We start from the raw sequence: 17,095 nt of genomic DNA on the forward strand, positions 1-17,095 counted from the left end.
TCTCCCCCAGGAGCCGAGCAACCGGCAAGGGGCACAGGCGAGGGAGAAGCCCCCGGGGCAGGGCGCGAGGCTTTCCCCAGCGCTGCTCACGGCAGGCACGGCCGGATCTCAGTCCCCGGGAGTGCCACCCGCCCCGCACGGCCCAGCCTGGCACTGCCCAGCCCAGGACGGCCCCGCACGGCCCGGCCCCGCTCGGCCCCACCGGGGCGGCGCATGCGGGGTGGCCGGGCCGGGCGCCGAGGCGGCGGCGGCGGCGGCTCAGGTTGCGAGGCGGCAGCCCCCGGCCCTCCTCCTCTCCTTCCTGCCCGCCTCCCCGGGCGGAGAGCACCGGCCCGGCCGCCTCCTCCGCCCCCTCCCCGTCCCCGTCCCTCTCCCTTCCCTCCCGGCCCCGCTGCCAGGGGCGAAGCCGCCCGCCGGGCCCCGCGGTGAGTTTGCCCCGCCGGAGTTGGGCGAAGGGGTGGGGGAAAGTTTGGGGAGGCCGCCGGCGGGGGCGGAGGGGTGGGCGCTCCCCGGGGCCGGGGGTGTGCGGGAGCCCCCCGCCCCTTCCCGCTCCCTCGCACGCTTCCCCCGCCCTTCCTCGTCCTCGGGGGGTTTTTCTCCGCGCAAGTTCGCGTGGAGCCGCTCCGCGCGGCTCCGCTCCTCCGCGTGGCTTTATTCCTTTTCATTTCAGGGCTCTTGGTAGTTTTTCATTTATTTGGAGTGTTTTCTCGCGCGGCTGCTCCCCGCCGCTATTGTCTGCGGGCCGGGGCCGGGCGCGGTCCCCCCGCAGCCGGGCGGGGGTGGCGGCCCCGCTGCCGGGGACGAGCCCCGCTGTGCCCGGGAGTGTGCCGGGGACACGCACCCGCCTGGCCCCTAGCCTCCCTCCACGTTGGAATTGCTGATGTCCTGGTCGGAACCCCCCTCCAGGCTCACAAACACAACTTTGTATTTCAGTTTATTGGACGGAAAGTCATCGCGGATTCTTACCAAGAGCCCCCCCGCAACACGCTGGTGTTGGTGTGTGTCACCTTTGGGTCTCAGTGGCCTTTGGTGTCACTGCCGTGGGGTCTATTTCATGCGTTCACTCTGTGGCTTGAAAATATTATTATTTTTGTTCCTTCTCGAGTGCAGACCCTTCTTCTGAAGCAGATGCAGGAGTTTCTGGATGAGGATTGCGAAATAGTAGTTTTTCTGAACCTGTAAACTATTGTGGTTTATTAATCCACCTTCTGTGACTGTGTTGTAACCTCAAGTCATATAGAGGAGTGGGGATTTGCAGAATCTGATTTTGCTGACCTCTGAAATTGGTTCTGCTCCAGTGTCCTTTACAGGGCTTCATGTTAGCTGGGGATTGGAAGTGGGGGGGAAAAAAGTGGTTTATAAAAAGTTATTTTTTTTTAAGAGTGCACTGTACCAATTCTGCTGTTTATGACCAGATAGGGATTCGATAAAGGGATTAGAAATCCTGCACTGCTGTAGGACAGTTGGTCACTGTGGCTCTCTGTAATCTCCGTCAGCCGTAAAACTTTAGGTACTCATGGAGATATGCGATGCAGTAGAAATATGTAAAGCATGTAGCTTCAGAGCTGAGTTTAGACAGTTGGTCTGAGATCTATGGATGTCTTGTGTACTGGGAGTTTTGGCTAATGTAATGTAATTGGTTTTAAAGGGCCAAGCGACTTTAGTTCTGTTTGTGGTGACTCTAGAGTCTTTCGTTGGGTGTGTTTCTCATGTTTTGCATGCCCTTGCTGAGCTGTTGTGGAATTGTAAGGGTGAACCAAGTTCCACATGGGTCCTTGAAGGTAAGATATCATTTATTGTGGTGTTAAAGGAGGTGTATTTTTATAGATAGATACCTTAGCAGTGGGAGTGGATTGATGTTAACCTCATAACAACCCTGCCTGTGGACAGAAACTGCTGTCTGTAGTAGAGGGGCATTTGCTGTGCTTTGGACATGGTAACAGGGTCTTGTTCTTACACTTGAAATTGAGTTTGTTTGGGTCTTTTTGTTTTGCTTGCTTTTTTTACAAGGCTGGTAGCAGAGTAAGGGTGCATTAGACAAGGTGAGGATCGTCTGGTGGTGTGTTTTCTCTTGGCACGAGTTCAAGTGTGTGCCTGTTGTCCATTTCATGGGTTGAGCTTCTCCGTAGCCCATTTGTCCTTGCAGCGCTTTCCAGTGCTGGACAGACGGGCTAGCCTTGGGGCTGTTGCTAGAAGGCCACGGATGCTGAGTTCTGCCAGGCAGACAGGTTTTGTAGGTAGCCTGAATGACAAGTCCCCTGCCGGTAGTGGGGATGAGCTGTGCTGTGTGACAGCCTTCCAGGTTGGATTTCCTGCCCAGCTCCAGTGGCCATGGATGGCCGGCATAGCCCGAGAGGTGAGGACACAACGTGTCCGAAGTGAGAGAGTCCAGCCAGGGACTGCAGCCAGAGAGAAAGGCAGGAGCTCGATGTTCCTGATTTACAGCTTCGCTGCATCAAAGGAGGGAAACACATTTAAGAGCTCAAAGCTTCTCAAAGGAACAGAGCTCTGCCAGGTACTATGCGATGATGGATGTTTTTAAACACAGTCTGCGTAGCGCAGCTTTGAGACTCAGGCATATGCAGAACTCACTAATCTCTCAGCAGGATATACTTGTGAGTAAGCCGTGTTCTGGTCTAGGGTACACTCCTGTGCTAAGAGGAGGATTAAGTACTGTTAAAGGAATCTGGTTATTCTATCCAAAGCATGAATTAAGAACAGCAGTCAATAAATTATCCTTGAGGAAAAAAACATTGGTTGGTTTATTGGTGGTGTTCACATGCTCCTGTGTTACAAAAGCAATGGGGTTCTTTCATATAATTTTCTGCTGGCATATTAAGTTTTAATAAATAGCTACTTAACAAAAAAATCGTTAGTAGAAGCTGCAGTGCCTGCTGTACCTATTTCTTTTCCACTGTTTCCAGGACACCAGCATATCAGTTTTCTCTGCCTGGTATTTGGTGGTGATCCACTCACCAATAAAACCGACCTTGAAGCAGCTTGGAAGCTTTTCTGCTTATTACTGTAGCTGGTTATCTCTGCAATCTACTTGAGTGCTATTAAATGCTATTTCTATAGGGGTTCCCCACACAGGCAATAAATAGCCTGAAGTCAGCTAAACCACACAGCTGATTGGTAGGGAGGTACTATTTGGTTTTGGCTTGCCTCTACTGGTGGAAGGCACTGCTAAGAAGTTAAAAACTTGAGGAGAAGGCTGGATAGTCCAGGAGGCCATAAAGGCGTGATATGGCCTCCCTGTGTGATTGTGGCCCCATGTTTTACCAGTCTCCTGTACAGGGAGTTGGCAGTTGGCGTGGTTTCCAGCTGGAGGGTAACTCCTATTTGCAGGCACATGAGAGAGGCTGGATGTGGAAAGCTGGGGAGGAAAACACCTTGCAGCCTGCACCTTGTGATTACTGAGTGGTGTTTGGTGCCAAGTGCTCATGTGCTTGCTTGCATTGATCACCTGTAGGACAGATAAAGGTAATGAGTGACGTTCTGAAGCAGCTGATAGCTCTGGTGTAGAGTCCTTTGCTGCCCTGGGGTTTGCCACAGGGGATATAATCCAGCTGGGAGCCTGGTTAGGGCTGGCATGTACCACCTGGTCTGTCACGTCCAGGAAGCTCTGCACCTTTTCTAAAACAAAACTTGGTTTTAGGGTGTTGGATATAATGTGATTTTTATGAATAGCTTAGTCATGCTTCACTTTTTTTTCCTCTTCTAAAACAGCTGTCAACAATCTCACTGTGGGGAGGGAATGGGCCACTCCTTGTACTTACTGAATAGTCAGACACTTCAGCCTGGCATTGCACTTCTTAGTGGCTTTTGGAAACAAAGCCGTGGATGTGGCACAATGGCTTCTTTTTATTTATTTATTTATCAAGCCTGCCTTTTCCCCTTTGCAAATGACCTTTATGCAGATCTAGAAGGCAAAGCCCATCACTGGGAGTTAGCTGGTTAGTTACTTCAGTTACTGATAAGAAAATATGATGGCAGTGCTCCAGGAAAAGCAGCTATGCTGGGAACTTGTTGCAGCAGTGAAGCTATACAGATCTTTTTCAGAATGATATACCTCTGTGTATTTATAGTGCTTTGTCAGGGAAACAGGGTGACTCCTCTCATAATGTCTGCATGACAAATAAGCTGTGACGCCACAAATCCTGTAAAGAGTTTATTGTCCTTCTCCAGACGGCTGGTGGAGACATGCAGTAGGTAAAAGTTTCAGTATCATGCTAAACTTGAACTGCAGTTTTGTCATCTCATCTCTTTTGTGTGTGTTGGCGTAGCATAAGCAGCCTCTTCCAGTTCCCCAGCTGGGCCATACTGGGGTTTTTGGGTCTCTTCAGCAAACCAGACTGGGGAATGGATCCCAGATAAGAATCCATTATTGTTTTTTGTGTGTACAATTCCTAACTTGTATCAATTAAGAAAATAAGTTCGTTCTGTACCTGCATCACTTACCTGACTCATATTCCTTTGTGTTATCACAAGCAGCTGCTGTGGCAGAGGGTTGGATGCTTCCACCAGGAGAAACCTAAACTTTTGGAAGTTCTTTTCCATTTGCAAAGAAGGCATTTAACTGCAGTGCCCATCCCTTTTTTATAGCATGTGAAGACTACATGGGAGATAGATGTTTCTGAGATAAGCCAGTGTGCTAAAAGTCAAAGTGTTTAATTTTTAAGTTCTGTAAGACAGCAGAGCAAATAGAAATCTCTGCAAAATAAGTTCTACCATTTTAAGAATGTTTTTTAAAATTTTCTATATAACCATTTTAGATAGGTTGCTAGGTTGTTGAGGAACAGGGGAAGAAAGTGCAATCACAAATATTTTTAAGTAGCCAACAGTGCTTAAAAAGTACAAAGTGTGATACATTGGAAGAAGTAAGCTTTAGTTCTGTTGTAGCTGCAATGGATCACATGTTGTTACATGGTCAGGCAGTCTAACAAAACTGTTTTATATATATTGAGAAGAAACTTACAAATCTGATGCTGAAGAGTTTATTGGGTGGTTTGTAATATGCATGAGAAAAAGGTATATTCTTTGTTGGCATAGCAATGAAGTTCTCACAGTCCAAATGCTCAAATATTTAATCTAGGATTGGAGAAAACATAAGGAAAAATTATCCCTGAAGCTAATATCATCACCTTCTACAGCACTTGTGTTGAGAGCTTGAAATACAATATATTCCAAGCATGTTTTGGATGTGAGGTTGGATTTGGTGCCTCTGGGCAAGGTCTGCTGGTGGAGTGGGCCTTAGGGGCTTCCATGGTTGGTGGAAGACCTTGACTTGGCTGCAGAATCCAGAGTAGTTCTTCACCAGTGAACTCGTAATTCTGCAGGTTTTCTTGACAAAGTTAATTCTCCTGGACCACCTGGATTTTTCTTGAATCCCTTCCTCTTATAAAGACTGTGAATTTGCTTTTATATGCAAAATGATCCAATCTCTTCAGTCAAATTTTTCTTTTTTTTTTTGTTTTTGTGATTACGTAAATTGTTCATAAATTTTCCTGTTTGGCTGCTCTTGTCTTTTAAAACTGGATGTAGTATTTTGTTCAGTCAATGTGGCAACTGAGCTGTCACAGTTTTCTTGTAGGTTTGATCCTTTCCTGTGGTCACCTTTTGATTTCCTTGAAAATCGTGAGATAGAGACTGATTGCTCATTGGATCCTGTGGAGCTGGTCTCCTGAGATAATGTTTAAAGTGTATGAGCACAGGTAGTTGCAACTGATCCACTGTGTCTTTGTTTCAAGCACTTGTGAAATTTTCTAATAGACTATGCAAAATTTGCCACAACTTCTGACTGCTTCTAGTCTCTCTTTCTATTTTCCTGACTACTTTCAGGGGGCTGATCTAGCTTTCCCGTTAGTCTCGTTGCTGAACTATTTTTACTTTAAAGTTACATTTGCAAAATACATGGTGAAAGATCTCCCCAAATTGTTTTTTAATGTGAGATGTTATTTACAGTGTGGCAGCACCGCTGAGATTAGCCTGATCCACTGTAAAAGGAAGGATTTAAGGATTTTCTTCTGCAGCAGCTCCTTCAGGTTTTATTTCTGAGAGCAAGGGGAAAGGAAATAAGCAACAAATTATTCATTTAAAAATGAGGCTGAATTTTGGTGAGACTTTTTCCTGTATGAGCATGATTTAAAGTGGTCATCTTAAAGGTCATTTGATGATGATGATCAAAACTTTGTGTGGAGAGAAAGTGCCCCATGTGTCATCTTTGAGTCCTCCGTGCTTTTTATCACCCGTGACTAATGCAAACTGGAGCAGCAAGTTATGCTAAAATCTGTGACATATTTGTATCTTCATCTAAACTGTATCTGAGGTTTCTGGCAAAGTTACTTGGGAAAGTCAGTCTTTTTCCCAGTGTGTCTCTGCCCTCAGTGGTGTAACTGTTCTGTAAATCTGAATGCTGCACTTAGTAAAACCATTACAAACAAAGATTCTGGCACGGAGCAGTTGTTCTAAACCGGACTGTCTTCAGACTCTAACTAGTGACTCACCCTTCTTGTTCCATGGATTAGCACACCTGGCATGTGTCACGCATGGATGCTGGCCGAGCCATCCTGTTCTTGCAGGTATCCCTGTTTCCAGTGGAGGGAAGACTGAAGTGGGGGTGGGAGTGTGCACAGCAGTTAAAAACCACCTGGTGGAGGTTGATGCTGAGGATGGGTTTGCCCAAAGGCTTTTTTTTGCCATGTGCCTGATGCTGCTCTGCTTCTGCCACTTTAGGGATGCACGGAGTGGCTGCTTATGTGGAGTCTCTCCCTTCAGGGCAACAATAGAAAAAGTTGTGCTGGGTCAGGCCATGGGTTCTCTGGCCTTGTTTCTTGCCCCATGGTGTTGGTTGTGGGTTCTTGGGGAGGTGTGAGAGCAAGGAAAGTCCACACCAGTGACTGTGGGCACAGTGGCGTTCAATACCAGGATGTGTGGCACATTCTGTTTCCCAGCATCTGTAGCTATCAACACCCTGCCAAATCTTGAAATTTGCTGTCAATAGGAAAAGAGGGAAAATAAGGGATGGTGGGGGTGAGATTGTTGAAGTGAAAGAGTCTTGGTCACTTTACACATGCTGTTTTCCCTCCTGAGTTTCCTCTGGGATGCTTAAGCCTTTGGTCCCATAATAGCAGTGGGACAATGAATGCTTGGATGGAGGAAGCAGGTGTTAAAGCAAGGGGGGAAGTGATTTATTTTGGGGGAAAGGGGAGGACAGGATGACCATATTTGCCTCTTATACAGACTAATTTCTTTTGGCTCATGAGCACAGCGCGCTTCCTAATTGCTGAACCCGCAAGTAAGATGGCAGCAAAACTGGGACTTGCTTTTTGTTTTTTTGAGTTAATATCACTTAGTGAGTCAGCCAGGGAGTGAGGTTTACGTGATGTACCTCTGGTGTTACGTGATGAATTCTGTTGTTTTGTTCCCTGTTACCATAAATCTTTCACTGCAGCAGCTAGGCTGCAGTGCTGACTGCACTGGACATCTTCAAGTCTGCACTTTGTACTTAGGAGTGCTGGTTTTTAATTGTTTAAAACCAAACTGGAGCTGATTGAGTTTACGTGTGGCCTAGATTAAAACAGTTTCAGTAGTGTGATCTGAAGGTCTTTGAGTTGGTGCAGAGGGTGATTCTGAGATAAAGTAAAACAGGCTGCTTCACGTGCTGTGTAGCAGATGTGTTTGCATCCGTAGTCCAAAGATTTCCCATCCTGGGAATAATGACAACACTCCATTGCAGTGGGATTTTCAGCCTGTGCAGGAACCTCTCTTGAATGTGGGAGTCAGTTTTTCCATCACTGAGTGTTTTGCAGCCACTCCACCCATTTTTATGATGAGTGATCATCATCGAAGAGCACAGTGGAACACAAGAGGTGGTGAGCAAACCTTTTGTTACATTAAATGTAAATGTTTATAGTTTCTCTTCTCCTAGCAGCTGCAGAGAAAGTAGGTTGTCTCAGCTGGGTATGGAAATAAAGACTAAACCCTTTTTATATGTAGTGTCATAAAAGAAGGCCTTGTGTAATAAACATTCATTTCACAGGGTCCAGGTGTCTCTTTACACTTTTGTGTGATTCAAGGCGAAAGGTTGCTGCACATATTTGTGAACTGCAGTTTTTCTCTATTGTGGTGCAGATGGCAACAGGAAAATAAACATTTTTCCTCAGACCCATTGTGGGAGGATGCTGGGGGTTTTATGTTGGTACCCACTGTGTGGTTGCATTTGAGTACTGGTGGCTCCTGCTGAGTTGGGCACAGGAGCGTGAATCCATTTGTGCAGTGAGGAGATTCCAAAATTTGGAGCTGCTTTTGCCCCCTGGCCAGAGCTACTAATGAATTTTGGAAGAGTCTTTTGGTTATGTAGCCTGAAGAAGAGTTTGTGTGTAGCATGGAGGCTGAGATCTGAGCACTTAACTAGCATAAAATGCTTTTAACTTGCTTATAAATGTATTTTCTTGAGTGCCTTTCTTGTCCCTGTGCAAGATGATGATGGGATGATAGAAGCAGGTTTCTTGAGAGCTCTCCCACAGTTAAAACAGGGCTTTGATCCTTGTTTTCATGGGCAGTGTATTAAGCTAGAAAAAGAAGTAGACCGTTGTGTGAAGAGCTTACAAGTTACTACTGTGGATAATAAATATGTTTACATGGCTGTTAAGAGGATTAATTTTTTGTGAAGTGCATTGAAAATAGGAGAATTAAAGGAGTACTTAAATGCTAACTGCTTTGTGTCTCCTAGGTCTTGTAAATTTCTTTCTCCCTCTTTCCGGTCAGTTTCGAGTTGTGTTTGTTATGGGTACGTTTCAAGTTGTGTTTGTTATTGGCATGAAATTTACCTGTCAGTCCCATACATTTTTTTCTGTGTTCTGGGAATTTTGCAATTTACCTATGGGCATTAAGGTGGTAAAATATTGTATTTTCAGATGGCATTTCAGAAGGAGAGGTGCTCTGCTAAATCTGATGTGCTTCCTTCTGCAGCTGGAATTGGCTCTACGTAAACTGCAGGGTTTAGTGCTTGGACCTCCCTGGTTTTTCCTTGCTCAGATTAGCTAGGATTTTGGCAGGACTTTGTGCTACTTTTTCTTAGCCAATCGACTTGCATGTGAGTGTTCAGTAACTTTCTTGCTTTATAATCTCAAAGTTCAGAAGTCATTGGGTTCTTTGAGACTCATAAGAGATCTATCCCAGCAACACCTTACAGCAGGCAGAGAAAACACTTGAGAGTGTGGAGAGCAAGTTTTGAAATGAAAATTCAGAACTCCTTGAGGAAATGGAGGACCTGTGGCAAGGAAAGTGCTTGAAAATGTATACATCTACCTGAAGCTACGAAACATGAATTTGCTTTTTACCCTTTCTTTCCTAGATTATTTGCAGGTCCCATCCCTGCATCTGCATCTGTGATAGCAGTTAATACTATATGATGGCAGATAAATGGCAGTCAAACAGTTACTGTACAATTGCATTATATAAAAATATTAAGCATTGTGATAAAATGTATCAAGTGAGTATAAACTTATCAAGCTTTTTAATAGTCTCCTTAGAGGAGTCCTGATTTTCCCACCTCTCTCCCTCCCCAGAACTCATTTGTAAAATCTTTGCCAATTTTTACTAAAAATCTAGTCTGATCAGTGCTACTGATATTAATTAAGAAAGAATAATACCATTTGCATAAATACTTGTGTGTATTAATGCCTTGGGCTTGTGATATCTCAGTGCTAAGAGAAACCTAGGCCATTTTGAAGGAAATGAGCTCTAAGTCTTGTTAAAGTTTTTCTAAGTCTTGAAGTTTTTCTTTGGAAAGGTTCATCACTTGGTGTTTGCAGTGAAGGAAATAAATTGTTTCCTTGCAGGGCTTTTTTTGATTCTTAGATAAGCCTGAGTCTGAGCCACTGGGTGCCTTGGGGATGGAGACCTGGTTTAACATTTGGTGGAAGTTGACTGAGGAGCAGGAGCTCTTGCAGTGTGGTTGTGTTATTGTGGCTGATTGTTGGCAAAGCAGCATTTTAAATTCCCACACAAGAACTGTACAACTCCATCTACTTGAGACCTTGTTGCTTCTGGCTGGTTGGGGAAAAAATATGCCAATGATGGAGAGGAGAGAAAGAACTGTTGGGATGCTGCTAGATGAAAGCCTAGCAGCAGTGAGCAGTTTGGGAATACACCCAAGCTGGAATGCAGGGTCAAGCTCTGAGTGTGCCTCCCAGCCAGGGAGAGTTGCAGGGTGGAGATGGCAGGGACCACCCTGCACGTTGGGAACCAGTTGTCACCTCTGCTTCATGCTCAGCCTCGAGCTGTCCCTTGTTGAAGAGCAGCCTTTTGGGTGTGCACTGGGCACTCAGCAGCATCCTCTGATGAGACAGGAGGAATCCTGGTTTTTGCCTTCCCTGTGACTTAAGCAAACTTGACTTCGCTGCTTAGTACAGGATGCTGAACCTGGTGCTTGATGTGCCATGTTCTGGGTGTAGCTGCCTTGGTCAGTGTCCTTGTTCTGCCAAGGAGCAGAGGCAGGATCAGCACACATACTCATTTCTCTTTGCCTCTTTCAATTATCTATGTTAACTCCCTGATATCTGCTATTTAGATAATAAATTTTGTCTCATACATCCAACCCAGGAAAGTGCTTATATATCCAGCAGCCAGGAAATTGAATGAATCCTGATCTATTCTTAATTTCTTGTGTTTCCTGTGGTTTTATTGTTTGTGTTACCAGCCCTAATATTTACATACTTTTGAATGAGCTTTTCTTTTTTGGAAGATACTGCTTTGTTTGTATGCCTTGCAAAACAGGTTCTTCCATTTTTTTTTTTTTAATAACTAAACAACTTACTTTCTCAAAGAAGTAGGAGGGGAAAAAAAAGGAAGATTATAGGAATCACCAAAGGGAGATATCTAAGAATAGATTTTCTTTTTCGGTTGATGATATGCTAAGACTCATTCTAAACTTGCATCTATCCTTCCAAATGTCCTTGGGCTCTTTGAGAACTTTGTAAAACTTGTTGAATATGAAATTAAGTGCTTGTGGGTGCTTTATCTGAATAGCAGATGCTTTTACAGTTGACATTTTAAATGCAAAGGTGCTTCCATGAAAAATGCTTGTAAGAACAAAGCTGTAGTTCCCACTGAAACCCCAAAGACATAGGAAGACAAGTTGGTAGAGTCTGCTGACTTAATGTTTAAAAGTAGTGCTGGTGAGTGTTGTTCATCTGTGTGTCTCTGGAAACTGATGTAGTGCTTTTTTTCTGCAGAGTAAGGAAGATTTCACAGTTATATTCCCTGTCTTTCTTCTGGTTATGGAGAACTGATGGAGCTGATGTTCTTTAGGAGGTCTGTCCCTTGGTACATCAACTGGCTGCCTTTTCCATGTTTGCTTTCCTTTAGTAATCCTTTAGGAGCTAATTTGAGATTGCCATTTTTTTTTTTTTTTTAAAAAGTGTTCTCCATGGAATCTGTGATCAGCTTTTAATTGCAGCTGTTACTGTTCTATGTTGAATTTCCAACTAATCTTCAGATATTTATTTCTTTCGAGAAATAAGGCAGAACTTCAGAACTTTCAAATCTCTTCTGCCTGCCATGGATAAAACCTATTTGCACGTTGATGAATAGTGGCTGGGAGGCCTGTCTGTTTCTGCAGAAGGATCCATAAATAGCATTAGTGTCTGGTTTACTTTGGGAAGGAAGGTGTCCCGTTGTGGCAGTGGCAGGGGGAGCCTTGCACTCACTCCCAGTGAAGTTGCCCTGTCTGGGCAGTGTTCACCAGCACGAAACTCTGAGAAACATGATACAGTGTCTCTGCTGAGATACAGAACCCCTTTGAAAGCTCCAGAAAGTACTGACATTTATAGAAATGGGTAATACTGGCCTTTTTATTTTCTCTATCCCTCTGCTGTTGGCTCAGAGAGGACTTGGAGGATCATAATGCTGTGTGAAAACTGTTTCCCTCATCACCCTTCCTATCATTTGCTGCAGGGAGCACCTTGGGACATGCAGAGCACATTGCTGCATGTGGTGCTTGTCTAGCACTCCTGTGTGTTCAGGTGGATGGGCCAGCACTTGGAGTAGCTGTTCTAGTTGCCAGACTGGATCTGGCAGCTCATTATCAACAGAGCATGATGGGTCTCAGGATTGAGGTTTGGGTGAATGCCTCTGAAATGCACCCTTCCACCAAAGATATTCTCAGGTTTGTTCTTTGGAGCATTTGGTTTGTGGCACAGTTGCTGAAGGAGAAACTCTCCTCTCTGCTTGATCAAAAATCAGTTTGTTTTGGAAAATGGAAAGAAAATGTCCAGGTGGTTCAGAGGTGGCACAGTTAACCATCTCTGATATGCCAGAAGAATCATGTGTGCAGTAAGGCAATGGCTGGTAATTATCTCAAAGTGGATGAAGCTTGGGATACTTGGGTCCTGTTTCATTGGCAAAATGAAACCAGGTAAAGTTTCAGAACTGGAATAAAAAAAGTTTAATTTTCACCCTTTAAATGAAGATGATGATAAAACTCCTTGGCTGCATGGTTTTTTTTCCTTTCCTAAACTGCTTGTGGCATGGTTATTGCTGGATGTTGTGAAATGTAAATAACACCAAGGTAGTGAACTCAGCATTCCCTGCCCTTGGCAGCGTTGGTGAATGGAAACATCTGTCCAGGGCCTCTCTGGTTCCCTTCCCTCACACAGCTCCTGCTTCCAGCACAGTGCTGCAGAACGTGCTGCAAAGTCCTGCAAACCCTCTCCTTAACTCTGCACCACACAAAATGGAGGAAAATCTAGAGGGTAAAGGGAGTGAGGATTTTTTTTCCACATAGTGGGTATTTTAATGAAAGTCATTCAGATTTCTGCTGTTCTGATGCCATCCCTGTGACATGGGACAGACCTGAGCTCATGCTCTTGGCACAGTCCAGCTCCTCTGGTGTGTTCATCTCTTGCATTTCTCTCTCAAATCACTCACTTGGCAAATGCTTAACTATTCCCTGTCTATCCTATTCAGATTATACAAGTAGGCTGTGGCAGGGTGTAAGCTTCAGTAAAAAGGATTTATTGGTTTGCAGACATGGGGATGGGTGATAGGGGTTGAACTATTTTTTTACCTCTTAAAGAGAAGTGGGAAGCAAAGGGACAACACAAAACTGCAGCAGCAAGTACAGAAGGAGGGTGGGAAACCACCCTGGTAATTCACTCAGAGTTTCCTCTGAGCTTGGATGGGAGATTTTACTAGGTTTTTACTTTGTGGCCATAAAAGAAATGCAAACAAAACCCCAAAACCTAAGTAACCATGCAAATAATGCAGGAAATACGTAGTGAATGTTTTGTGATTGGGAGAGATAGTAACTGGGGCTTCAGAGCTTTGGGTTGGCTACAGGATGTAAATACTGCTTGTGTTCGTTTGGGTGGTTGATGTGGATCAGGTTCATTGACACTTTGGACTCTAAAACTTACTTTGTAAGTTTCAGACACTGCTTTGAATTTGTTTTCATTTCAGCTAGAGAAGTTGGTACTTCTGTCCTGTTGATGAAACATGAAATTGAGATGTTGTCCTTACAAGGTGTTTTCATGGTGATTTTTAATTTTTTTTTTTTTATTTTGTAATCATAAATTGGGAAGGATGGATGGGAGAAGAAAAGGGATGCTCTTGTTCCTTTTAAAATCCAGGAAGACCAATTTCTTTTCTCCCCTCTCTCACCCCTTGTGTGAGTGGTGAAAAAGAAGTGTCAGTTTTTAAATTGATCAAACATCTTTCTAGCACATAACATTGGTTTGAGGTGAGGCTGCATGGCCAGGTTTTGATGGTTTAGGGATATATTAAGTGAATTAATATAGCCATCTGTGATGCATTTATGAAAACTGGGGTTTTTTTTAATCTTTCAGTGTTTTTTTCCTTTGCTGTCAATATGTAAAAAATTATTTCTTTAAGGGAAACCTTAACTGTGCTAGCCAGGGACTAATTCTACATGCTGTATATCCCGTTCTGAAAAAAAGTGGGTTATTCTTAACATAAATTACATACTCAGAATTAAGTAAGATTAAAATTACAGTGAAGACAGGCTAATAAGGGTTTTACTCTGCTGAGGAATTTGACTTAAAGCTTGCGTTGGAGCCTGAAGTTGAATTTGAGCTGCCAATCCAGCTGAAGTGTAAAATGCCTCCCAGTCTCAACTGGAGTAAACTAATGCAGAGTTTTAACTGAATTATGTTTTTTCCCTCTCCTTTTCATTGGACAGATTTATAAAGAATTATTCTGATGATTTTATTTTCCCCTCTGAGCACTTCCAAAAACTAACACAAAGCATCATTGCATAATGGAGGGGTGGACAGCAGAATGCTTCTGTGATCTCTAGTGTTGCTTCAGGATTTCCAGCTCTGTAAATAATTGCTCAAGGCAAAGGTACACTAATATTATTTGATGAACAGGAAGTCTGCAAATAGCATGGTATTTTGCCATAATTACATTTGCAGTGGTGCAGGTGTTGAGCCTTACCCATAGCCAGGAAAACCAGTGCCTCAGATAGATTTGTAAGAACATGTGGGTGAGGAGATGGGATGAAGGTTTGAAGGAAAGTATGTCAGCAGATTTGCATTTAAAGGTTTGAAAAACATAAAAAAATACTCAGGAGATGTGTTGCTGATGGCACTGCTACAATGGCTTGGCTTTGTGACAGCAAAACAAAGCCATCCAAATCCCCCTTTCTTCAGAAACTGCAAGATACTCTTAGATTTTTCTTTGTTTTTAATGGATTATGGTTTTCTTAGATTGATGTGCTGCTGGTTCTACTTAGGGCTCAGAGGTATTTGTTACTGTGGTAGTTTTGCCTCATGTTTCTCACACCCAAATCTTTCCTTAGCTCATTTGATGCAAAAATCATTTTTTTGGCTCTGTTGGTGACCAGAGCAGCTAAGTGTGAATCTTGAGCAGCTGGTTAGGTGACACCCCATGTCTCCTCCAGACAGTGAGAGTGTTCAAGCACTTCATTAATACTTTACTTGAGCTGTCTCAATGAGATGGCTGAAGGAAATTAAATAGTCATTAAAATAATGCTGCCAGAAATGCCTGAAACCAGCTATATTGGGAGACTGACTCATCTGCCCTTACTCTGGGAGCATGGCTGCATGCAGTGGGAGGGTATCCTGCTTTTTCTCCACAACTTCATGACCTTGTATCACCAGCCCATGTGTTCATTTGGGAACAGACTGATGAAGCAGAGAAGATGATATGCAGAAGGGAATGTTTCTGAGGGTGATGCTCATAGTTGAAATGGTCTTGGAGTAGTTATTTTGAGAGGAAATCTTGGCTCATGTTCATGGAACTGAACTACTAAGAGCAGCCTGCGAGGTGGGAAAAAAGGGATGGGGAGAAAGGAAGCAGGTGGTGAGAGGATGTGTGTACTGGAGAAGTGAAGCAGCACTCATGTTATCTCTTCCAAGCCCTCTGTTTTTCCTCCCTCTAGAGATGGCCATTATTTCAAGTGGGCCCTGAGGTTTGGAATAAAGGTTTGGTGTGTGTGTGTGTGTGAGCAGCAAGTATTGAGAAAATTGCTGTGCTGTGTGTAAACTTAGCATGGATGTATGGTGATGTCTTCACTTGATTTTGGCTGTGAAGCTTTGGGGGGCATAGCAAAATACTTGGTGCCAGCCCAAATGGACTAGTATAAAAGTCAATAAATATTTGTAAAAGATTGTCTCTGTCTTGCTTAGTACTGTTCCTGAGTGTTTCAGCTTTGGATGTTCTTGAAGAAATCGCTCTTTCTTAGCCTAAAAGGCAGCACTTAAGATATTTAGACAGAAGTGGTGCTGCCTCTCCAGACAGGAATATTTGTATAAATGTTTAAAGTGTCCAGTTAATCTGGCAGGATTGTGACCAAGGCACGATACCGTGCCTGTGTGCATTTACAGTGTAATTGTGAATGGTTTGTGCTGTGAGACAGTGTGATGGCTTCAGTGCTGCCTCTTTGTTATAAATACAGTGTCTTCTGGGCTGTTGTTTAAAGACTCCTTTGGAAGCCTGATTTAATAGTTGAGCTGAGTGAATAATTCAAAACCTTTTTATCAAGTTCTTGTTTAAATTCTTAAATGAGCTCACCATAACCTTTTTATGTACCCCTCCTGCATGTGTCATACAAATATTAGAATAATTGAGTTTTACTAGTGCAAATGTTTCTGTGAAGCAAATTTTTAGAGCTTGATGTATGACTGTTTATGGGAAGGGGAATGTTAAAATCTCCCACACCAGTGCCTATGCCAGAAACTTGTGCTGGCTTACTTAGGAAAAGGGTGGGGGGCGAGACCCTTGGCTTTGTTGGAGCAATCCTAACTGAGCTGGTTTGTCAGATTGACTTGTTTGCAGTTCAAAAACTGAACACATGTATTTAAAGGAATTTCAGCTATATCTCTCCTTACAGGCCATTCTACAAACAGTAGCAGTACTTAGTTTAAAATATTTGCTTTTTTCCCAGATAAGTACTATTTTGACTCTTTTTCTTTTCTCACCCCTTTACATGAGATGAACCAGCACATTCAAAATGCATCTGCTTAGCATCACTGAGTAGCTTAACAAAGGGATGCAGATGAGAGAAAATCCATAGTTACCTTCCAGGTTTCATCATTCCTTGGCTTGAAGTCCAGTCCAGGCTGGAGGAGAGCCTTGCAGATAAGTAATTTGAGTGGATTTAGCATGCCTACTCACATGTATTAATGTTTGCAGACTTGCTGGTGAAAGCTCATTAGTGTTAAGTCACTTCTGAGTACTGATGGTCTTTAAAAGGCAAATGAAAGCCTTGCAATCAGGATGTCTGCAGAACTGGCATCCATTTGTCTTTTTCTTCTGAAGAAAAATAGAAGACTTAAATCTGAAGCCAGCTCAAGAAGCAGGAGTTGAGGATTAGGCAGGGAGCTGGGAGATGCTGTTTTCTGTTGAGAATTGTTGCTTAATTGGTTACAAGAACTTCGTCAAGGCTGTTTATTCTGTTTGCAGACAAAACTCCTCCTGTGCATGCTCTGGCAGTCCTCTAACCTTCCTGGCACTGCAGTGTGTGCTTGGAGATGAGATGGAAAATCCTTCCGCTTGCAGTGCGTCATGAGTTTGCAAAGCCTGATTTGCCTGTGCAGGATTTGCTCTA

The 17,095-nt window shown here is 43.7% G+C and overlaps 1 protein-coding gene across 8 annotated transcripts in view; it reads left to right on the plus strand.

Annotated features, from left to right (window-relative positions):
* The first annotated feature begins 297 nt into the window (after positions 1–297).
* AKAP13 (A-kinase anchoring protein 13) overlaps positions 298–17,095 on the plus strand; it is a 208,409-nt gene continuing 191,611 nt past the window's right edge. For 5 of the 8 annotated variants that reach the window (XM_050978263.1, XM_050978265.1, XM_050978266.1 and 2 more), the window contains exon 1: positions 298–425. The gene's annotated coding sequence lies outside the window, so the exon portion shown is untranslated. The remainder of the gene's footprint in view (positions 426–17,095) is intronic. The other 3 variants (XM_050978267.1, XM_050978268.1, XM_050978271.1) reach the window with 1 other exon arrangement.

This window comes from Serinus canaria, chromosome 10 (assembly GCF_022539315.1).
Source record: "Serinus canaria isolate serCan28SL12 chromosome 10, serCan2020, whole genome shotgun sequence".
NCBI classification, from domain to species: domain Eukaryota; kingdom Metazoa; phylum Chordata; class Aves; order Passeriformes; family Fringillidae; genus Serinus; species Serinus canaria.